Here is a 26,221-nt window from a genome sequence, read left to right as displayed (position 1 = left end):
AACTTAACACGGCTTGGACTTCCTCACACGGCCTTGTCAATTTGGAAAAATTGAAGCACGACTCACACGGGTATAGCATACGCCCATGCATTCTAACAGGCTCGAACATAGCCTAAAGTAATCGCACATTGGCGTGTCATACGGGCGTGTCCCTGCCGAGCCCAAGTTAAGTCCAATTCGGAAAAGGCCACTTTTGAGGGCTCATAGGCATTCCAAAGCTTATAAATACACCCTAGAAGAAGAGGAAAATGGGGTACACAGAAAAGGGAGTAAGGAATTACTCTAAGGAAGCCGATTGATTCATTTTAGAAGCCAGATTCATCATCAAGACTGAAGATCTCTCCTCAATTCCCCTTCAGGAGTTTTGGGTTTTCTTTATGTTTTGTATTCTTTATTTTTCTGAGATGCTTTCTTATTTAGTTATGAACTAAATCCCCTAAATGCCTAAGGGGAATGAAACCTAAGACGAATCTTGTTATTTTTTTTCTGAATTGTATGATAAATATTTAACTTGTTCTTAATTATGTGTTCTTAATTCTTGTTTCGATATCCCAGGATACTGATTCAAGATAAGCTCTTATTCAGAGGAGGAATAGACCCTGTCTAAGAGTACATTTATCACAATTAAGCGGAGTTGATTGCGCGCCTAGACATAGGGTGACAAGATTTTGCCGGATTAGGGTGAAACCTAATAAAGGGATCCATAGATCGAGTTAATGCAACCCTAGAATGTTAATTAGAGAAAAGTATCGGTTATTCAATCTAGTGATTAGACGTTATTAGTATTGAATAGGATAATAACATAACTTAGGGATCTCTACGGAACAAGTTGAATGAATAAATCATCCAATTCGGAGCCAGAATAACAAGTAAAGTCTAGATGGATTTTTCCTTAGGTATTGTCTTCATTCAATCGATTTTACCAAAAGTAATTCTCCAATTCTATTCTCTATGAGTTCTTAGTTTAGATAATTAGTTAGTTAAAAACAAAACCCCATTATTCTTAGGCTAGATAGTAAAAAGACAGTCATTAATAGTACTTTTAGTTCCTTTGGGTTCGACAATTCAGTCTTGCTAAAACTATAGTACTGTTCGATAGGTACACTTGCCTACATCACGATAATAGTTAGTTTCAAGAATGATTAATTATAAATATTTAAAACCTATCACGAAATAACGCGATCAAGTTTTTGGCGCCATTGCCGGGGAACTAAGATATTAGGAACGTTTAATTTTTATTACTTTAGCCATTTATTTTTTCTTGAAATTTAATTTAATTTTATTATGATTTATTAACTTACTTTTTCCTTCTCTTGGTAGGTTTTCATAGTTTATGACTAGAAGAAACCCGTCGGGACCATTACTTTTTGACGAAGAAATCGATCGCACAGTATGTAGAAACCAAAGAGAAATAACGCGAAGCTTAAGATACACGGAGAAACCAAAGAGAAATAACGCGAAGCTTAAGATACACGAAGAACGAGCAAGAAGACGATACTCAAACCGAAGAGATGGCTGAAAACCAAGGCAATCAGCTACCTCATTCAATTGCAGCTAATCAAAATCCTGCTCCACGCACTATATATAATTATGTTAAACCCTCTTTAATAGGAACTGAATCGAGCATAGTTAGACCTACTGTAGCTGCAAATACTTTTGAATTAAAACCTAACACTATTCAAATGATACAGCAATTTGTTCAGTTTGATGGTTTGCAGGATGAGGATCCCAACACTCATTTAGCCAACCTTTTAGAACTATGCGATACATTTAAAATCAATGGCGTTTCTGATTATGCCATTCATCTTCGGTTGTTTCCCTTTTCATTGAGGAACAAAGCAAAAAAGTGGTTGAACTCGTTACCACGAGGGTCAATTACTACTTGGGAACAAATGACCGAAGAATTTTTACTAAAATATTTTCCGCCGGCTAAAACGACTAAATAACGCAATGATATCTCTTCTTTTGTACAGATGGATTTAGAAACACTCTACGATGCATGGGAGAGATAAAAAGACCTTCTGAGAAGGTGCCCTCACCATGGGTTACCACTTTGGCTCCAAGTACAAACATTCCACAATGGTCTGAATCCTTTGACTCAGCAAATGGTTGACGCAACTACTGGCGGAACCATCAACAACAAAACACCAGAAGATGCCTATGAGTTTATAGAGGAGATGTCACTGAAGAACTATCAGTGGCAAGTCATGAGGACAAAGCCAACGAAAACAGCCAGTGTTTATAACGTCGATTCAGTCACCATGCTCTCTAATCAGGTAGAACTTTTGAATGAGAAAATTGATGTTTTTTTTAGTTCTTCACAGGTTCACCCAGTGATGCAGTGCGAAGCAACTGGAAGTGGAACAAACCATTCGGAATACCAACCTAATGGCCACAACATGGATAACGAGCAATTAAATTACATGGGTAATAATCCTTGACCTCAAAACAATCCATATAGTAACACTTAAAATGCAGGTTGAAAGAACAACCCAAATTTCTTGTGGGGCGGTCTAGGAAATCAAAGACCACAACATCCTCTGGGCTACCAACAACCACCCTACCAACAGGAAAAGAAGCCAAACCTTGAAGAGATGCTCTCAAAGTTTATTTCGATGTAGGAAACTTGTTTTCAAAACACTGAAGCAACACTTAAAAATCAACAAGCGTCGATCCAAGGGTTCGAAACCTAGATACGCCAGCTCTCTAAACTAATCTCCAAACGACCACAAGGTAGCTTGCCAAGTAATACTGAACCCAACCCAAGGGAATAGCTCAATGCAATTAATATTCAAGATAACGAAGGAGTCATTGAGCCTGGACAAGAACCGAGGCAAGAAACTATGGTAAGCAAAGGTCAAGGTGAGGTAGAATCTAATAAAAACAAACCAATGACTGCCGAATATAAACCTCGTGTGCCATACCTCAACGCGACACGGAAAGACCACTCAGATGAACAATTCAGTAAATTCCTTGAGCTCTTAAAAAAATTACATATTAACTTACCATTTATTGAAGCTCTATCACAGATGCCAAACATAATGAAATTTTTAAGGGAGCTTTTAGCAAATAAGCGAAAGTTGGACGAGGCGTCGCATGTGGAACTGAACACAGTTTGCTCGGCCATTCTTCAAAATAAACTACCCAACAAACTAAAAGACCCATGGAGCTTTACTATTCCTTGCTTAATTGGTAGTTTAGATATTAATTATGCATTGGCTGATCTAGGGGCTAATATCAATGTCATGCCTTACAAAATGTTTAAGCAACTAGGTCTCGGGAAACCCAAACAGACTAGGATGAGCATTCAATTAGCAGATAAAACTATAGGATTCCCTAAAGGTATTATTGAAGACGTGCTAGTTAAAATCGATAAATTTTTATTTCCCGTTGACTTTATTGTTCTAGACATAGAAGAGGATACCAACACTCCCTTAATCCTAGGAAGGCCCTTTTTAGCAACTGCTAAAACCATCATTGATGTTGGCACAAGTGAACTCACACTCCGGGTCAGAGACGAAACAATCACCCTTCAAGCTCAAAATTCTGGCAACACATCAGGGATTGAAGGTAATTATTTAAACCATCCTACTAAAACTAACAATATGATGCAACCTACTTTGCAAAAAATGAGTCTGCAGGAAGCACATGAGTCATTCTCAGGAAATAGTAGAGGACCTGTTCATGAAGATCGACGATTACAAATCGAGGAACTCGATGAATGGCGAACACACAAACTAAGAACACCCGACAAATCGAAACTACACCAAAACGAGCCCGATACCTCTCCAAATCAACTTAAGGTTGGTGATAAGGTCTTATTAAATGCCGCAAATCCCCACATTGCCACTACCACACCGAATGAGGAAATCTCTCTCACAGTACTAAGTATTTTTCCATTCAATACAGTAGAGGTGAGTCATCCCAAGTTCAGCACTTTTAAAGTAAACAACACTCGTTTAAAACCTTATATTGATGAGATTGATAGCAGGAATGAGGAGAATAAACTCCTGAAACCACCATGATTATTCAAACGGAGAGGTAAGTCGAGCTTAGACTATAAATAAGCGCTTCTCGGGAGGCAACCTGAGCACTAACAAAATTAATTTCTTTAAATTTTGGTATTTAACTCCTAACTTACTAATAGAAATCTTGAATACAGGTGTTTCCACAGAGACACAGCCAAGCACATGGGCGTGCTTAAGGCCGTGTGAAAATAGGGCAAAAGATTTCTCCAACACGCCCGTGTGGACCAATCGTGGGTGAACCTGTTAAAACAGCATGGGCGTGTGACACGCCCATGTCTAGCACCCGTGGTCGAACCTGTCAAATTAACACGGGCGTGGGAGAAGCGAACGAAGATAGACACGACCATGGGGAACACGGGCGTGTGCCAAGGCTGTGTGCCCTAAAATCTATAAATACCCTGCACTATTCACTTTCTTCCCCATTCAAAAACCCTAACCCTAGCTGTTGCAACTCCACACGGCCCCCTTGCCACGCCCGTGTGCCACCTACAACTCCATTCTCGACGCCCACTCTTTTCCCTTAACGTTTGTTTACTCTTTTTTCTTTGATTTCACTGATTTATAATGCTATTAATCATATTAATCTATGTTTTCCATGTTGTTTCTATATTGATAATCACATAAATTTCATTTATCAAACAAGTTAACATCTTTCTCATGTTTAAAATCTTACTCATTACATAATTCCTACACTTCATGTAATAACTTAGAAGTAAATATTCATGGCTAGGATAGTTGAAATAATCATGCATATTGTGTTGACATCTCTTTTCATTCATATAGTATTTTGCATTCCATTCCTTGCCATTTTTACTTATATCACCATACTCATGCCACATCAAAATGGGTCATTAAACTTATTTTTTTAATTTAGTAATTGTGGCTGAATATATTCATGCATTTTCCTTTTCGAATTTAGTCGCATTCCTTTTATATATTATAAATTGTCCACTCATCAAAAAGACGAATTGATGTTTCCACTTGCAGGTACACAATGTCGTCTTCAAGAGGAAAGAAAACTGCCGTACCAGCTTCGAAGAAGAGGAAGGGAGCGTCATCTTCCATAGGTCCAACCGCAGAAATTTGTCACCCTCTCCTGCAGTTCCCCCAAGGGCCCCAAGAAGAGCTTTTTCAAATACTTCGGGTCCGACCCTTAATTACGAGTCACTGCATTAACTGGGCTGCCATAGAACAAGTTCAGATGGCTGACGCGATTCGGGCTCTCCTAACCACTGACCCTTGGGAGTTGTTCTTTGGGATTATCGAGTCGACATACCTCGAGCTCACAATGGAACTCTGCTCAACGTTCCATCTTTAGACCGTAATGACACATTACGATGATCCCGGCACAGTCCAGTTTCACTTAGGTGGGTTAATCCGCCAGTTAAGCGTCCCAGAGTTTGGCTTATATACGGAGGAGTTCAAGGAGGAGAATGAACTACATGCTCTCAGTCGCCACATACATTTCTCTCGCTCGAAGTACTAGCACACTTTGGCCCTTAGCACGGCCTCCTACAATCCTAGCCGCTCCATGGCATTAGTTCTTTCACCATCCCTGAGGTACTTACACGCTATTTTAGCTCACACGATTACAGGGAGGCGAAAGAGCACTAGCGTCGTTAACACCCACGATGTCTACTTCTTATGGTGCATGTCGCAAGGACACGTCATCGACCTTGCCTATTTCATCGCACTTGCGATTCAGCACCAGACAGAGCGGCATAGGAAAGGCATCATCTCCATTGGCCCTTACGTGACCCGGCTGGTGTGACACTTCGGGCTCCTCAACACTGCAGCCCAAGAATCATCCCTCACCCTCATCGGCCAGATATCTCCACAAGGCATCTCAAGCATGCTTAGCATGAGGATGATCGAGAGGCGCCAAGGAACCTACCCTTCCCAGTACCGTCTTACCCAATCTACCGAAGAGGAGGCCTACGAGGACATTCTTGATAATGTCCCCCATAGCACGAGGACCCACTGACTCAGCCACCACCACCCTCCTCCAGTTCATGCGGCGACTTCATATGCTGACATCTTTGAGCGCCAGTGTTTTCAACGATTTGACAACATTGATGCTACTCTACATCAGATTTGTCAGCACCTCCACATCTCATCGCCAGTCCCACCTTGCGAACCATCCAGCGATGAAGATGTTTAGAAATATTTATTTTTATTTTATGTTTTTAATTTTTATTGAAACTACTTTTTATTTTTATTAGATTTTAGAAATTTTATTTTTAATTATTAAATTCGGTTATTTCTTTTTGAGTAATTATTCTTCCTAATATCCCTTAAAAAGTTCCTGATTTTATCACAGTTATATAGAGCTCTTAAGCTCATCGTCACATAGGAACTAAAACTCCACCGGGAAAGGTTCTCCATGACTGCCATGTCCTGATCGACCACGACTATAGCTACCACTAGATATAATATTCTTTTGGCACAGGACTTATGGCCTAATAAACCTCTACGACCGCCGGAGTATCCTCCTTCACTCTCGAACCGATTCCTCTCCGGAACTCCAGTTCGAGGATTTCATCATAAAGGAAGTTTCACTTATCTCCCTAACTTATTTTTATACTCTAATATCTATCTTTGTACATTGAGGGCAATGTACATCTTAATTGTGGGGGGGTATTTATTTCATTATCAAAAAAATCCCTGAATAATCACCTTGTTCTCTTGAAAAGCTTTCATATCATATTTAGGATAAATTTTAATTGATTTATGATTTTGATTGATATATCTTGAATTAAAACTTTGGCATTTATGCATTGATTGTTTAAACTTTAAGACATTAGGGAATCAAGCATGATGAGTTGATTTTTAAGAATTTAAAATTATAGGTTCTTTCCCCAAGTCTAGGTATTACATTGAATTGGAATTCATGAGTCTAAACATCAAAAAGCCATAATTTTTTGTGAGATTTTTGAGCCTTTTGAGCACCTATTAATTCTTTCATGCTCACTTTTATTATTGCTTTGAGTGCGTCAGTATTGAACTGTTATTCTAGAACTTGTTTGATTATGCATGTCGAGACCACACCATTTGATTTGATATATAAAAATGATTAAGGCACTTAGGATGAACCCACTCATGCCATGAAAAACCTACCTCCACGATTAACCCCTAGTAAACCCCCTTGAGCCTAACAAGCCATTTCTTGTATTACCCTTAATATTGACCCTTAACAAATTATTGTTGAAATCCCCTAAATTAATTTGATCCATATTTTTGTCGAGATTTGAGTTGAAGAAATTGCTTAGCGATGTCTTGTTTGTAATAAGTTAGCCTATGTATTTAACTTGTTCATAAAAAAAAACTATGTATACATATCTATAATTTCATATTCTGAGAGAAGCTTTGTTGTACGCAAATGAAGACTAACTCTTTTTCTAGTTAGGCAATTTTTCAATTTAATCTCTGTAACATCCCGAACCCGAGGCCGTCGCCGGAGTCGAACACGAGGTGTTAACAGACTTCAAACCACTTAAAAAAATTTTCCCAGACAAGCTGCCAGTCTGCGTACTAGTCGCTTTAAAAATCATATCTTGAGTTCTGAAACTCGAAATCCAGTTCCGTAAATTTTCCCTGAAACTAGACTCATATTCCCATCTACATATTTTTTTATAGAATTTTTGGTCGGGCTAATTAGTACAGTTTATTAGTCAAAGTCTCCCATGTTACAGGGATCGACTACACTGACCTTTGCGCATTACGACTTGGATATCTCCCTGCACAGAGCTTCAATACTGATGCCGTTTGTTTCTATAGAAACTGGACTCAGATAGGAGTCTATAAATATATGGCATGACTCCTAATTATCTCTGGTTAATTTATAATGAATTTCCAAAGTCGGAACAGGGAATCCAGAAACCGTTCTGGCCCTGTCTCACAAGAACCTAAATATCTCTTAACATACTGTCCATATGATCGTTTCGTTACTTTCTTATGAAAATAGATTCATCAAGGTTCGTTTACATAATTTATTCATTATTTAATTCCAATCCTACTATTTTTAGTGATTTTCCCAAATCTACATCACTGCTGCTGCCAGCATCTGCCTTTAAGGTAGACTTTACCTATTTCATAGTTTCCATGATTCAACTAGCCCTTTTAGCATAAATAGCACAAATTATGATAGTGATTAACCATTCCATACCAAATGATTATAACATTATGCTCAAACATATATAAACCATTTTCGCATGGCTATATACATTAACCAAAATATTCTTCCACCACTAGTCTATTTTATACATGCCATAAGATAATCCAAAACATAGCAGTACCAAACAGTGAATAGTGACAGTGTGACTAGTTGCTGACGATCCCCGAGCCTGTAGCTTCGCAATGAGATCTATAAAACAGAGGAAACAGAGTAAACGGAGTAAGCATTACAATGCTTAGTAAGTTTTAAGCAGTGTCAACAGATAACAATCAAATTATAACATAGTTGTTCGTATTTTTATTTCACTCTTCCTTCGGGCATACCATCCCTTTACCGAATACGCACATCTCATCATATACAATAGGCAGATAAACTTTCACATAAAAGTGAGCTCATGTGACATAGATATATCGTATGATTTCACATCACCCCTCACACTGATCCGATGTCACATAATCATAGGAATAGTCTCATAGATTGCTCTCGTATGCATCACATAACTACCTTATGATTTAGTGCAAATCAAGCTCACATATAAACTTGGAGTACATACCTGTTTAACCTTTCGCATTAAATATATTTATAAGCAATTCTTATTACGAAGTCTTACCCGGACATAATCTCCACACGAAGTTATCGGGTCTTACCCGGACAAAATTCCCACACGTAGTCATCGGGTCTTTAGAGCTCGGATATAGTACGAGCACGAAGCTTACGGACATTAATCAGTGATAATATTCTCGCATAAAGCCTGCGGGGTTTTAACCCGGATATAGTACTGACACAAATGCCCTTCGGGACTTATCACATTTATGCACTTTCACATCCATCACGTTGGCCACTCGGCCCCGTCACATATATACACTTTCACATTCATCACATCGGCCATTAGGCCTTATCACATATATACACTTTCACATTCATCACATCGGCCATTAGGCCTTATCACATATATACACTTTCACATTCATCACATCGGCCATTAGGCCTTATCACATATATACACTTTCACATTCATCACATCGGCCATTAGGCCTTATCACATATATACACTTTCACATTCATCACATCGGCCATTAGGCATTATTACATATATACACTTTCACATTCATCACATCGGCTATTAGGCCTTATCACATATATACACTTTCACATTCATCACATCGGCTATTAGGCCTTATTACATATATACACTTTCACATTCATCACATCGGCCATTAGGCCTTATTACATATATACACTTTCACATTCATCACATCGGCCATTAGGCCTTACTATCATTTCATATTCGAATACTCATAAACTTACAATATTACGATTTAGAATTCAAGTATGGGTTTAATCAATAGCTTATGAGCAACTAAAACAAGTTTATCAAGGTTCACAACATAATCTCAAATTCAGCACAAGCTGTTTTTCCTGAGCAATAGTCACTAAATTATTTATAACTGGAGCTACAAAACTCCAAATCACTTTCCGTTAATTTTTCCTGAATATAGACTCTCATATCTTCCATCCATAAAATTTCCAGAATTTTAGGTTTGGCCAATCAATACCAGATTTTTCTTAAAGTTTCCCCTGTTTCACTATTTGACTAATCTGACCACTCTTCACTAAGAATCAAATTTCTCATTTTACAGAATTCAAAATGTGTTGTATTTGATTTCATTTGAAACTAGACTCATTAAGGAGTCTAAGCATATAAATTTTATCTTATAACCATTTTTGTACAATTCATAATGATTTTCTAAAAAACAGAACAGAGGATTACAGTGTCATTCTGCGCTGTCTCACACAACTTTAAGTATCTCATTATTGGAAATTCCTTTGCTTACACGGTTTCTTTTATAAGAAACTAGACTCATTAAGCTTTAATTTAATGTCTCATTCAGCCTCTAATTCAAATCCATAAATTTATGGTGATTTTCTAAAGTCACGTTACTGCTGCTGTCCTAAGCAGACTATTTCAAATTACCCTTGAATTCCCAAGCTCAAACACTTAAGAACTTACCATTTGAGCTTAGAACATATCATGGCCACATCATATCTTATTAAATCAACTCATCATGTCCTATTATAATTGAATTTACTCAACGTTTAATCACTTAAAACTTACCTCGGATGTGGTCGAACAATTTCGGCGGCTATTCGATCACTTTTTTCCTTTCCCTTGTTGGACGCCTCTCCTTTAGAGTCTTGAGCTTAAACAAATAAATTAACTCATTTAACCGCTTTGCTACATATATTGGTATCCACATTTTAATGATTTTATGACATACGAAACGACATGGTAAAATTTTCATCTTGCTACTTTATGTTCTTAGCTATTCGGCTAATAACCTCATGCAATTACCATACTATCAATAATCTAATCACACATGCATATGCATACTTGGACATTCGGTAATCACCTTTGCTAATTTTAAACTCAACATCACATAAGCTCCCAAGTGATGGCCGAATGCTTCATTTGTTACCCAACTAACCATTCAACAACCTCAACCTCATTACCACCCTTTTATGCCTAATTATCTAAGTCAAGATAAGATCATCAACATGCCTAACTATAGCCGAATGTGCAACATTAATCTATCATTTCTATCTCATTTAACACTTAACATTTACCCCATATCGATTCACCAAACTCTCCATCTATTCATGCTCTCATATTCGGTCACCCATACCCATACTAACCATATAACTAATTAATCCTAGGGTTAAACACAAGTGCAATATTGAAGCACCATGGCCGAACCTTCATGAAGTTGCTAAGACCCCTCATTTCTACTCCTCACACACTCTCACATCCAAACCTTTTTATTAAACACTCAAGCTCAATCATCTTCATGCCTCATCACCACAACATCAAAACACCAACCAAGAAAGACAACACCCATGGCCGAATATCATCTCCATCACATAGCAAGATTTAGACCATGGGCTAGGTAGAACTCAAACTAACAACTAAAACATGCATGCATCTCATGGAACATCATCAAACATACCTTAGTCTAGTTACATGCATGGCCGAATCTCTTCAACCTTTCTTCTTCCTTCCTCCTTCAAATTTTCGGCCAAGGTGTTAAAGGATGAACACCCTTTTTTTTTTGTTTTCTTTGTCTAGTTACGGCAAATGGAGGGGGGGATGGATGAGACAACTTTGTTTTCATCACCCCTCCCTTTTCATTACTTAATTACTAACCCTTTATTTATTCTTTCTAACATAACACACTAAGCCAACATGTTCCCAACATGTTTCCACCCATAGCATGGCCGGCCACTAGCTCAAATTTTGGGTAATTTGACATGCAAACCCATCATTTTCATAACATGCATTAATAGGCCACTTCACATTTGCCTAGCACATTTGTAAATTTTCTCACATAAGTCCTATTTAATAAAATTCACTTACAATTAACAAAATTCAAACATGAAATTTTCACACATGCATATATACATATAATAGACATAAAATATTATATTCAATTATTTCTGCAACTTGGTTTAGTGGTCCCGAAACCATTTCCCGACTAGGGTCAAATTTGGGGTGTCACAACTCTTCCCCCCTTTAGGGATTTTCGTCCCCAAAAATTTCTACCGATGCATAGTTTAGGATAACGTCCTCTTATTGAATTATATTCATAAAAACATTAGCTCATCGATGGCAATTGTAATTCATTATTGATTTCGCATCGATCTGTAAAATCATTTTCTTATCTTAAAACAAATACATAAACATTTCTACAAGTATGCACATATATCTCGTTTTCTTGATTTCATAAGTAATAATCACTTAATTTAATTCACAATTGCATCTCAAACACATATTAAGCACATATTAATATGTATAATTCACATCATCAACCCACATATTTGTAACCCATGTTTTCATTCATAAATAAGCTGTAACCTAACCGAAAGTACACATATACTCAAACATCCCAATAAATATCCTTTATAACTTTATCACATCTCAATATTCAACTTAACTCATTTCCAAAAGAAAAGTCAACTTCCACGTACCTGAACATTTAGTTCATTTAGCACATTCAATCATAGTTAACGTTACCCGTATACAGTCGAATAGGCATAAAGCCTAATATAATACTCTGGCATGAGATTTATTCTAGCGCATAACTCGTATATCCAAAATTATCAACATTCATCAAAAATTCTTTCAAACTTTCGAATGTCGAAACTTAATCAAAATAATTTCTTGAACAAGATTAACAAAATAGTGTCCATTCAGCAATAGCACATATAGCTCTTACAATGCCATATCCTAGATATGGTCCTACGTATTCTCACATATCGAGCCGATGCCATGTCCCAGACATGGTCTTACACACTATCTCAAATCAATGCCTTCGTCCCAAATGAGGTCTTACATGAATTCCACTTCACACACTTAGTGCCCACTGACCGATCTCGCACTCATAGTGCTCGGTTAAAGGAATTCGCACACACACAGTGCCTCTAATTATTCACATACATAGTGCTCTTATTCATTCGTTAATACACATTGATGTGACTTAACCAAGTATATAAACATCATGTATGTACACTTTTAAACATATCATCTCATTTAAATTTGAATTCGTATAGTAATGAATACTTAAACTTTGCTCAAATTACCGGCACGAAGCCTACTAGGCACGAAGGCCCGAATACACGTCACCAGCAAGATTGCTCTTCGGGATTTAGCACGGATATATCACTAGCACGAATGCTCTTCGAAACTTAGCCCGGATACATCACTAGCATGAATGCTCTTCGGGACTTAGCCCAGATTTAGTAACTCGCACCAATGCCTTCGGATCTTAGTCCGGATATGGTCACTTAGCACAAAGCCTTCGGGACTTAGCCCGGACATCATTCGAATAACCATGCACATTTAACAATAAATCATGACACATTCGTATTTCATTTTCATTAGCAAAACTCAAACACAAGACACTTATCATTCTTGCAATTTCGGCTCAATAGCCACACACAAAGAGCATGATTTTGATTTGCTTAAAACATGATCTAGTCAAATCATAATTTAAGCTCTATTACTCAAGAACTTACCCCTTTCCGCTGTCCGAAATCGACTTGGTAAGGTCGCACCCTTAATATAAATAATTGATAGAAAATATATATATATATAGTGGGTTCGCACACATAGTGCTTAATAATCAACCACGCACACTTAGTGCCATGTACTTTAAACTCGCACACTTAGTGCCATGCATTTCAAGCCCGCACACTTAGTGCCAATCTCACAACCGTGAACACTTATTGCCCGCACACTTAGTGCCAATCTCACAACTGTGAACACTTATTGCCCGCACACTTAGTGCTGAAAACCAACCACTCTATACGCTTCACTGCCTTTTTACATTCGACAATTTCGTCTCTACATACATATACACATATAGCAATACACATTAGTAGATCTTTTACATTACTTGAATACAAACACAACATGCTTATCGACCATTCAACTTCCAGTTCCATAGCCACATACGAAAATCACATTTATAGTCATAACACTCCTTCAAAATTACATCACTTATACCCTTATAATCCAATCCAAATCGAAATTCAAATACGAGTACATGATACGTACCTGATCAACTTAATAATTTAGGCATATCTAAATGAAGTTATATCGCAAATTCTCATAGTCAGAAGCTTGCTACAGCTCGATCGGGATCAAGATTCATTACAATATAGCAAACACATTTTAATAGCCAAAATCATCACACTATCATTTTATCACTTTATGGCATGTATAAATAGACTCACGCGTGCTACGTTAGTCCTAGAATAGACTAAACCGTAGCTCTGATACCAATCAAATGTAACACCCCGAACCCGAGGCCGTCGCCGGAGTCGAACACGAGGTGTTAACAGACTTCAAACCACTTAAAAAAATTTTCCCAGACAAGCTGCCAGTCTGCGTACTAGTCGCTTTAAAAATCATATCTTGAGTTCTGAAACTCGAAATCCAGTTCTGTAAATTTTCCCTGAAACTAGACTCATATTCCCATCTACATATTTTTTTATAGAATTTTTGGTCGGGCCAATTAGTACAGTTTATTAGTCAAAGTCTCCCATGTTACAGGGATCGACTACACTGACCTTTGCGCATTACGACTTGGATATCTCCCTGCACAGAGCTTCAATACTGATGTCGTTTGTTTCTATAGAAACTGGACTCAGATAGGAGTCTATAAATATATGGCATGACTCCTAATTATCTCTGGTTAATTTATAATGAATTTCCAAAGTCGGAACAGGGAATCCAGAAACCGTTCTGGCCCTGTCTCACAAGAACCTAAATATCTCTTAACATACTGTCCATATGATCGTTTCGTTACTTTCTTATGAAATAGATTCATCAAGGTTCGTTTACATAATTTATTCATTATTTAATTCCAATCCTACTATTTTTAGTGATTTTCCCAATCTACATCACTGCTGCTGCCAGCATCTGCCTTTAAGGTAGACTTTACCTATTTCATAGTTTCCATGATTCAACTAGCCCTTTTAGCATAAATAGCACAAATTATGATAGTGATTAACCATTCCATACCAAATGATTATAACATTATGCTCAAACATATATAAACCATTTTCGCATGGCTATATACATTAACCAAAATATTCTTCCACCACTAGTCTATTTTATACATGCCATAAGATAATCCAAAACATAGCAGTACCAAACAGTGAATAGTGACAGTGTGACTAGTTGCTGACGATCCCCGAGCCTGTAGCTTCGCAATGAGATCTATAAAACAGAGGAAACAGAGTAAACGGAGTAAGCATTACAATGCTTAGTAAGTTTTAAGCAGTGTCAACAGATAACAATCAAATTATAACATAGTTGTTCGTATTTTTATTTCACTCTTCCTTCGGGCATACCATCCCTTTACCGAATACGCACATCTCATCATATACAATAGGCAGATAAACTTTCACATAAAAGTGAGCTCATGTGACATAGATATATCGTATGATTTCACATCACCCCCCACACTGATCCGATGTCACATAATCATAGGAATAGTCTCATAGATTGCTCTCGTATGCATCACATAACTACCTTATGATTTAGTGCAAATCAAGCTCACATATAAACTTGGAGTACATACCTGTTTAACCTTTCGCATTGAATATATTTATAAGCAATTCTTATTACGAAGTCTTACCCGGACATAATCTCCACACGAAGTTATCGGGTCTTACCCGGACAAAATTCCCCCACGTAGTCATCGGGTCTTTAGAGCTCGGATATAGTACGAGCACGAAGCTTACGGACATTAATCAGTGATAATATTCTCGCATAAAGCCTGCGGGGTTTTAACCCGGATATAGTACTGACACAAATGCCCTTCGGGACTTATCACATTTATGCACTTTCACATCCATCACGTTGGCCACTCGGCCCCGTCACATATATACACTTTCACATTCATCACATCGGCCATTAGGCCTTATCACATATATACACTTTCACATTCATCACATCGGCCATTAGGCCTTATTACATATATACACTTTCACATTCATCACATCGGCCATTAGGCCTTATCACATATATACACTTTCACATTCATCACATCGGCCATTAGGCCTTATTACATATATACACTTTCACATTCATCACATCGGCCACACATTCATCACATCGGCCACACATTCATCACATCGGCCATTAGGCCTTATCACATATATACACTTTCACATTCATCACATCGGCCATTAGGCCTTATCACATATATACACTTTCACATTCATCACATCGGCCATTAGGCCTTATTACATATATACACTTCCACATTCATCACATCGGCCATTAGGCCTTACTATCATTTCATATTCGAATACTCATAAACTTACAATATCACGATTTAGAATTCATGTATGGGTTTAATCAATAGCTTATGAGCAACTAAAACAAGTTTATCAAGGTTCACAACATAATCTCAAATTCAGCACAAGCTGTTTTTCCTGAGCAATAGTCACTAAATTATTTATAACTGGAGCTACAAAACTCCAAATCACTTTCCGTTAATTTTTCCTGAATATAGACTCTCATATATTCCATCCATAAAATTTCCAGAATTTTAGGTTTGGCCAATCAATACCAGATTTTTCTTAAAGTTTCCCCTGTTTCACTGTTTGACTAATCTGACCACTCTTCACTAAGAATCAAATTTCTCATTTTACAGAATTCAAAATGTGTTGTATTTGATTTCATTTGAAACTAGACTCATTAAGGAGTCTAAGCATATAAATTTTATCTTATAAACATTTTTGTACAATTTATAATGACTTTCTAAAAAACAGAACAGAGGATTACAGTGTCATTCTGCGCTGTCTCACACAACTTTAAGTATCTCATTATTGGAAATTCCTTTGCTTACACGGTTTCTTTTATAAGAAACTAGACTCATTAAGCTTTAATTTCATGTCTCATTCAGCCTCTAATTCAAATCCATAAATTTATGGTGATTTTCTAAAGTCACGTTACTGCTGCTGTCCTAAGCAGACTATTTCAAGTTACCCTTGAATTCCCAAGCTCAAACACTTAAGAACTTACCATTTGAGCTTAGAACATATCATGGCCACATCATATCTTATTAAATCAACTCATCATGTCCTATTATAATTGAATTTACTCAACGTTTAATCACTTAAAACTTACCTCGGATGTGGTCGAACAATTTCGGCGGCTATTCGATCACTTTTTTCCTTTCCCTTGTTGGACGCCTCTCCTTTAGAGTCTTGAGCTTAAACAAATAAATTAACTCATTTAACCGCTTTGCTACATATATTGGTATCCACATTTTAATGATTTTATGACATACGAAACGGCATGGTAAAATTTTCATCTTGCTACTTTATGTTCTTAGCTATTCGGCTAATAACCTCATGCAATTACCATACTATCAATAATCTAATCACACATGCATATGCATACTTGGACATTCGGTAATCACCTTTGCTAATTTTAAACTCAACATCACATAAGCTCCCAAGTGATGGCCGAATGCTTCATTTGTTACCCAACTAACCATTCAACAACCTCAACCTCATTACCACCCTTTTATGCCTAATTATCTAAGTCAAGATAAGATCATCAACATGCCTAACTATAGCCGAATGTGCAACATTAATCTAGCATTTCTATCTCATTTAACACTTAACATTTACCACATATCGATTCACCAAACTCTCCATCTATTTATGCTCTCATATTCGGTCACCCATACCCATACTAACCATATAACTAATTAATCCTAGGGTTAAACACAAGTGCAATATTGAAGCACCATGGCCGAACCTTCATGAAGTTGCTAAGACCCCTCATTTCTACTCCTCACACACTCTCACATCCAAACCTTTTTATTAAACACTCAAGCTCAATCATCTTCATGCCTCATCACCACAACATCAAAACACCAACCAAGAAAGACAACACCCATGGCCGAATATCATCTCCATCACATAGCAAGATTTAGACCATGGGCTAGGTAGAACTCAAACTAACAACTAAAACATGCATGCATCTCATGGAACATCATCAAACATACCTTAGTCTAGTTACATGCATGGCCGAATCTCTTCAACCTTTCTTCTTCCTTCCTCCTTCAAATTTTTGGCCAAGGTGTTAAAGGATGAACACCCTTTCTTTTTTTTTCTTTTCTTTGTCTAGTTACGGCAAATGGAGGGGGGGATGGATGAGACAACTTTGTTTTCATCACCCCTCCCTTTTCATTACTTAATTACTAACCCTTTATTTATTCTTTCTAACATAACACACTAAGCCAACATGTTCCCAACATGTTTCCACCCATAGCATGGCCGGCCACTAGCTCAAATTTTGGGTAATTTGACATGCAAACCCATCATTTTCATAACATGCATTAATAGGCCACTTCACATTTGCCTAGCACATTTCTAAATTTTCTCACATAAGTCCTATTTAATAAAATTCACTTACAATTAACAAAATTCAAACATGAAATTTTCACACATGCATATATACATATAATAGACATAAAATATTATATTCAATTATTTCTGCAACTCGGTTTACCGGTCCCGAAACCACTTCCCGACTAGGGTCAAATTAGGGGTGTCACAATCTCGATTCTAACCATTTCTTTCAGCTTGTGACAACACCCCCTAACCAAGCCGCACTACAACCCTCTAAAGACCTTTTGATTGATGTATCATCTTAAATTATAGTGGTGGAGATTTGATTTTCATGCAAGCCTATGGTAATGACTTTTCATTATTGACTATTGAGTGTTTCATTTATTGTCCTTAAATACCTTGAGTGATTTGAGTGAATCTTTAGTGAGGATGTGAAACTCTTTGATATTCTGAATCAAAGGTAATTACTTAGATGTGGAGTGACACCTATGTTTGCATAATTAAATACTCAACTTGGAATGTTTGAAACTTTTATGTTCTTTTAGTTGAATTCTCAATGTATGATTACCTATAGATTATTTTGAGATATTATCGATAAGAATTATAAGTTGGGGAGAATTTATTTTCATTATAAGTTGAGGATTTTGCTTGAGGATAAGCAAATGCTTAAGTGTAGGGGTATTTGATAAACCGTAAATTATACATATTTTTACCCCATGTTTAATGCATTTTCTGGATGATTTCTCATTAAAATTGGTGAATTCGATGACCCTAATGCTTTAATTTCATGTTTTATACTTAGGAGAGCATAAGAGAGCGAAAGGAATGAGAAACGGGCCAAAAATAGAGAAAATACGAACTTAACACGGCTTGGACTTCCTCACACGGGCAGACCACACGACTGTGTCAATCTGGAAGAATCAAAGCACGACTCACACGGGTATAGCACATGCCCATGCCATTCTAACAAGCTTGAACACGGCCTGAAGTAATTGCATACGGGCGTGTCCCTACCGAGCCCAAGTTAAGTCCAATTCGGAAAAGGCCACTTTTGAGGGCTCATAGGCATTCCAAAGCCTATAAATACACCCTAGAAGAAGAGGAAAAGGGGGTACACAGAAAAGGGAGTAAGGAATTACTCCAAGGAAGCCGATTGATTTATCTCAGAAGCCGGATTCATTATCAAGACCGAAGATCTCTCCTCAATTCCCCTTCAGGAGTTTTGGGTTTTCTTTATGTTTTGTATTCTTTATTTTTCTGAGATGTTTTCTTATTTAGTTATGAATTAAATCCCCTAAATACCTAAGGGGAATGAAACCTAAGACGAATCTTGTTATTATTTTCTGAATTGTATGATAAATATTTAACTTGTTCTTAATTATGTGTTCTTAATTCTTGTTTTGATATCCCAGGATACTGATTCAAGATAAGCTCTTATTCAGAGGAGGAATAGACCCTGTCTAAGAGTACATTTATCATAATTAAGCGGAGTTGATTGCGCACCTAGACATAGGGTGAAAAGATTTTGCCGGATTAGGGTGAAACCTAATAAAGGGATCCATAGATCGAGTTAATATAACCCTAGAGTGTTAATTAGAGAAAAGTCTCGGTTATTCAATCTAGGGATTAGATGTTATTAGTCTTGAATAGGGATAATAACATAAGTTAGGGATCTCTACAGAACAAGTTGAATGAATAAATCGTCTGATTTGGAGCCAGAATAACAAGTAAAGTCCAGGTGGATTTTTCCTTAGGTATTGTCTTCATTCAAGCGATTTTCCCAAAAGCAATTCCCCAATTGTATTCTCTGTGAGTTCTTAGTTTAGATAATTAGTTAGTTAAAAACAAAACCCTATTATTCTTAGGCTAGATAATAAAAAGATAGTCATTACTAGTACTTTTAGTTCCTTTGGGTTCGACAATCCGGTCTTGCTAAAACTATACTACTGTTCGATAGGTACACTTGCCTACATCGCTATAATAGTTAGTTTCAAGAACGATTAATTATAAATATTTAAAACCTATAACGAAATAATGCTGTAACACCCCGTACCAGAGACCGTTGCCGGAGTCGAACACGAGGTGTTAACAGACTTATTTCATTGATTTACACAGTTCATTTTAAAATTTCCAAACAAGCTAGTTAATTGCATCACAGTCACTTTAAAAGTCATATCTTGAGTTCCAAAACTCGAAAACCAGTTTTGTAAATTTTTCCTGAAACTAGACTCATATGTCCATCTACAAATTTTTTTATAGAATTTCTGGTGGAGCCAATTAGTACAGTTTATTAGTTAAAGTCTCCCCTGTTTCAGGGTTCGACTACTCTGACCTTCATGCATTACGACTTAGATATCTCCTTGTACAGGGCTTCAATACTTATACCGTTTGTTTCTAAAGAAACTAGACTCGAAAAGGAATCTGTAAATATAGAGCATGACTTCTAATTATCTCTGGTTAATTTATAGTGAATTTCCAAAGTTTGAACAGGGGATCTAGAAATCGCTCTGGCCCTATTTCACGAAAACTTAAACATCTCATAAAATACGGCTCATATGATTGTTTCGTTACTTTCATATGAAAATAGATTCATCAAGGTTCGATTACATAATTTATTCACTATTTAATTCCATTCATACTATTTTAGTGATTTTTCAAATCCACACCACTGCTGCTGTCAGCATCTGTTTTTAAGGTAAACTTTACCTATTTCATGGTTTTCCATGAATCAACTAGAATTTGTCATACAAAGCACCAAAATGATCATGATTAACCATTCCAATGGCTAATCGTTACCAAACATTTCCATACCTCTCAATGAACAACATACAAAACGATTATAATGCTATGCTCAAAGTATATATAAGCCATTTTCGCATGGCTATCCAAATTTATACAAAACCAAAGGGTACATGACCAACAACAAAAAGGGTAGTCCTATACATGCCATTTTCAGAGTTCAACCAAAAGTGTACCAAAAGGGCTTTGATAGTGTGGGCGACTTCGACTTTGACACTCCCGAGTCCGATAGCTGACGAACCAAAATCTATAAAACAGAGATTTATAGAACGGAATAAGCATTTAATGCTTAGTAAGTTTTGAGCAATGAAATTAGGCACAATTGAAGTATAGCATTCATATGACTAAACGGATAATTCATATACACATATTCTCAAAATCATTCCTACTTCACATTTCCAACCCTTATATACATACATAAGGGATCAACTTAACCAAAGGCCGGAAGCTTATTAATCAACTGAGCGAATAATATTTAAAAGGAATCAACTATTCCAATGCATATACAAAACATACCTCATCATTGGGATTTTACGAGTGTATTAATTGAAATTATTATAGCAAGATCGCTCATTCCCCAACCAAGTACCTTCGGGATTTAGCCGGACATAGCTACTCGCTCAAATGCCTTCGGGACTTAGCCCGGATATAGTAACTCGCACAAATGCCTTCGGGACTTAGCCCGGATATAGTAACTCGCACAAATGCCTTCGGGACTTAGCTCGGAATTAGTCACTAGCACAAATGCCTTCGGGACTTAGCCCGGTTATCATCCGAATATTCATGCACATATCCATAAATCATGACACATCTATATTTCATTTTCATAATTAGAATTCAAACACAAGTCACTTATCAAGCATTACCATTTTCGACTCAATAGCCACATACAAGAGCATGATTGTGATTTGCTTATAACATGATCTAATCGAACCATAATCTAAGTTCCATTACTCGAAAACTTACCTCGGATGTTGTCGAACGATTTCGACGGCTATTCGATCACTTTTTCCTTCCCTTTATCGGATTTAGTTCCCCTTTGCTCTTGAGCTTAATTTAAATAACAAATTGATTTAATTATTTGAACATCAAAAAGAGAAACTCAAGGTACTTAGCCCATATATACATTAGACATTAGAGTCACATATATATGAAATCATGAATCAAACTCAATATATTAGCCCACACTCTCTTTTAGCTGATTATCTAAGCCAAGATAAAAGCATCAATATGCTTGCCTCTAACCGAATACATGCAACACCAATCTATCTCATGTGGCCGAATATGCATGTCTATGTTGAGGCCAATTATATACTTAATACATTCTACAAATATGGTTACTTGTATTGACTAAATACCATTTTGTTTCAAGTTCAAAACTCGGCTAATACCATATATACACTAGTAATCACATACTAACATTTGCACTTCACCTTAATAGCTAGCTTAGCAAACCTTAATTTAACATATAATTGTTCATAACACAATTAAAGCATCCTCTCCATTCCATCGATTCAAAACACATACATTACTCAATAATGTTCAAAATCATATTCGGCCTTAGTACACCCTTGTTAGCCAATTTTTCTTCATTTAGCAACTAGTGCACATATGTGCTCATTTGCTAGACTCTACTTCACCTAACTACCCTTTCTCATCCAAATAACATGAACAACATTTACTCTTGACATCAAGCATTCTTTAATTCGGCTATTACTAGCATGAGCTTTAACCATTCATATTTTTAGAAAGACCAAGTTCTTTCCTCAATACATTCATCATCAAGATTCAAGTAAAACAATCAAAATTCCTTCCCTTATAACCATAGCCGAAGGCTCTATTCACCCATCAATAGTGGAAATTTTTGCATGGGCTAAGCAAGAACCATGATAATTTACCTAAAACAAGTAATTATTTCACAATTTCAACACAATATACTAACCTTCCTAAGGATTCAAGTGATCGAAATTCTTCCCCTCCTTTGTTTCTTCTATTCAGCCAAGTTGAACAACAAAGAAAGAACTTTGTTTTTCCTCCTCTTTCTCTAGCACGGCAATGGGGAGTAAGGGGGAGACAACTTTGGTTTCTCCTCCCACTCACCTCATGTTTTATCATTCTTAATTCACTATTTTATTTTCTAAACCCATAATGCTAATAGAAAATTCATATTATCATCTATGACCCATCCATGGCCGGCCACTACTCATAATAAATGGATATTTGACATGCAAACCCTTCATTCTTAGAGCATGTATTAATTGATCCTTATAGATTAAACTATCACATTTTAAAAGTGTCATACATAAGTCCTATTAGCTGAATTCACATGCAATCGACTATATCGAAGCTTAAAACTTCCACACATTCATATTCACACATTTTAGACAATAAATATCATATTCAAATACTTCGGTGATTCGGTTTAGCGGTCCTGAAACCGCTTTTCGACTAGGGTCAAATTAGGGCTGTCACAAATGCGATCAACACGGCCGTGTGGTCTGCTCGTGTGAGGAGGTCCAGGTCGTGTTGATTTCGTACTTTGGCCCATTTTCTCTATTTTAGCTCGTTTCTCGTTCCTTTCACTTTCCTATGCTCTCCTAAGTATAAAACATTAAATTATAGCATTAGGAGCAATGAATTCACCAATTCTAATAGGAAATTAGCCATAACATACATTAAACATGGGGTAAAAATATGTATAAATTACAGTTTATCACCCTGTCTAAGAGTACATTTGTCATAGTTAAGTGGAGTTGATTGCGCGCCTAGAGATAGGGTGACAAGATTTTTTCAAATTAGGGTGAAACCTAATAAGGGATCCATAGATCGAGTTAATGCAACCCTAGGGTGTTAATTAGAGAAAAGTCTGAATTATTCAATCTAGGGATTAGACGTTATTAGTCTTGAATAAGGATAATAACATAACTTAGGGATCTCTACAGAACAAGTTAAATGAATAAATCGTCCAATTCGGAGTCAGGATAACAAGTGAAGTCTAGGTGGATTCTTCTTTAGGTATTGTCTTAATTCAATCGTTTTTCCAAAAGTAATTCCCCAATTCTATTTTTTGTGAATTCTTAATATAGATGATTAGGTAGTTAAAACAAAACCCCCTTATTCTTAGGCTAGATAATAAAAAGACAGTCATTACTAGTACTTTTAGTTCTTTTGGGTTCGACAATCCGGTCTTGCTAAAACTATACTATTGTTCGATAGGTAAACTTGCCTACATCGTGATAATAGTTAGTTTCAAGAACGATTAATTATAAATATATAAAACTTACCTGTCACGAAAATCGCGATCAAGTTTTTGGCGCCGTTGCCGGGGAACTAAGATATTAGGAACACTCAATTTTTATTACTTTAGCCATTTATTTTTCTTGCAAGTTAATTCTATTTTATTTTTATTTATTAATTTACTTTTTCTTTATCTTGGTAGGTTTTTATAGTTTATGACTAGAAGAAACCCGTCAGGACCACTACTTTTTGACGAAGAAATCGATCGCGCAGCTCGCAGAAACCAAAGAGAAATAAGGGGAAGCTTAAGATACACAAAGAACGAGCAAGAGGACGATATTCAAACCCCAACCGAGGGGATGGCTGAAAACCAAGACAATCAGCTACCTCCTGCGATACCCGTTGAACTAGCAAATCAAAATCCTGCTCCTCGTACTATGTATGATTATGCTAAACCTACTTTAACAGGAACTGAATCAAGTATAGCTAGGCCTGCTATTGCTGCAAATAATTTTGAACTAAAACCTAACATTATTCAAATGATACAGCAATTTGTTCAGTTTGATGGTTTGCAGGATAAGGATCCAAACACTCACTCGGTAAATTTCCTGGAATTCTGCGATACATTTAAAATTAATGGCGTTTCTGACGATGCCATTCATCTTCGGTTATTGCCTTTTTCATTGAGGAACAAAGCTAAACAGTGGTTGAACTCGTTAACACGAGGGTCAATTACTACTTGGGAACAAATGACCAAAAAATTTCTATTAAAATATTTCCCACTGGCTAAAACAGCCAAATTACTTAATGATATCTCTTTGTTTGTACAGATGGACTTAGAAACTCTTTAAGATGCATGGGAGAGATAAAAGGACCTACTGCGAAGGTGTCCTCACCATGGATTACCTCTATGGTTGCAAGTTCAAACCTTCTACAATGGTGTGAACCCCTCGAAAAGGTAAATGATTGATGCAGCAGCCGGGGGAACCATCAACAATAAAACACCTGAAGAGGCTTACAAATTTATTAAAGAGATGTCACTGAATAACTATCAGCGGCAAGTCATGAGGACTAAGCCAACTAACACAGCAGGTGTTTATACCGTCGATTCGGTTACTATGCTATCAAACCAGGTAGAACTTCTAAATAAAAAGATTGATGGTTTACTTGGTTCTACCCAGGTACATCCAGTAATGAGGTGCGAGACGAATGGAAGAGGAGCAGGCACAAAGTATCAATCCTTCAACCCTAGCATCAAGGAGGAACAAGTCCAATATATGGGTAACAATAACTCTAGATCCCAAAATAACCCATATAGTAACACTTATAATGCAGGTTAGAGGAACCATCCTAATTCTCGTGGGGCAGTCAAGGAAATCAAAGACTACAACATCCTCTGGGTTTTCAACAACCACCCCATCAATAGGAAAAGAAACCAAACCTTGAAGAGATGATATCTAAATTTATCTCAGTGTCAGAAACCCGTTTCAAGAACACTGAGACAGCACTTAAAAATAAACAAGCGTCAATCCAAGGGCTTGAAACTCAGATAAGCCAGCTTTCCAAACTAATCTCCGAACGACCACAAGGTAGCTTGCCAAGTAATACTGAACCCAACCCAAGGGAATAGATCAACGCGATTAATGTTCAAGATGAAGAAGGATTCATTGAGCCTGAGCCAGAACTGAAGCAATAAACTATGGTGAGCAGAAATCAAGGTGAGGTGGGTCATAATAAAAACAAATCAGTGAATGTCGAATATAAACCTCGTGTGCCATACCCCAACGCGACAAGAAAAGACCGCTTAGATGAACAATTTGGTAATTTCCTTAAACTCTTAAAAAAATTACATATTAACTTACCATTTATTGAATCTCTATCGCAGATGCCAAACGCAATGAAATTTTTAAAGGAGCTTTTAGCAAATAAACAGAAGTTGGACGAGGCGTCGCATGTGGAGCTAAACGCTGTTTGCTCAGCTATTCTATAGAATAAACTACCCAACAAACTAAAAGATCCAGGGAGTTTTACGATTCCTTTCTTAATTGGT

At 36.9% G+C, this 26,221-nt stretch overlaps 2 non-coding genes across 2 annotated transcripts; both read right to left on the bottom strand.

The window, feature by feature from the left end:
- Positions 1–1,944: 1,944 nt before the first annotated feature.
- LOC121213353 (small nucleolar RNA R71) lies at positions 1,945–2,047 on the bottom strand. Its single transcript, XR_005908736.1, has one exon. It is a non-coding gene; the product is annotated as a small nucleolar RNA R71 (small nucleolar RNA).
- A 22,922-nt stretch (positions 2,048–24,969) lies between these two features.
- Positions 24,970–25,075, bottom strand: LOC121212791 (small nucleolar RNA R71). The gene has a single exon (XR_005908165.1). It is a non-coding gene; the product is annotated as a small nucleolar RNA R71 (small nucleolar RNA).
- Positions 25,076–26,221: the final 1,146 nt, after the last annotated feature.

This window comes from Gossypium hirsutum, chromosome A13 (assembly GCF_007990345.1).
Source record: "Gossypium hirsutum isolate 1008001.06 chromosome A13, Gossypium_hirsutum_v2.1, whole genome shotgun sequence".
Classification (NCBI taxonomy): domain Eukaryota; kingdom Viridiplantae; phylum Streptophyta; class Magnoliopsida; order Malvales; family Malvaceae; genus Gossypium; species Gossypium hirsutum.
The sequence above is the reverse complement of the archived record's forward strand: the minus strand, read 5'-3'. Positions and strand labels throughout refer to the sequence as shown.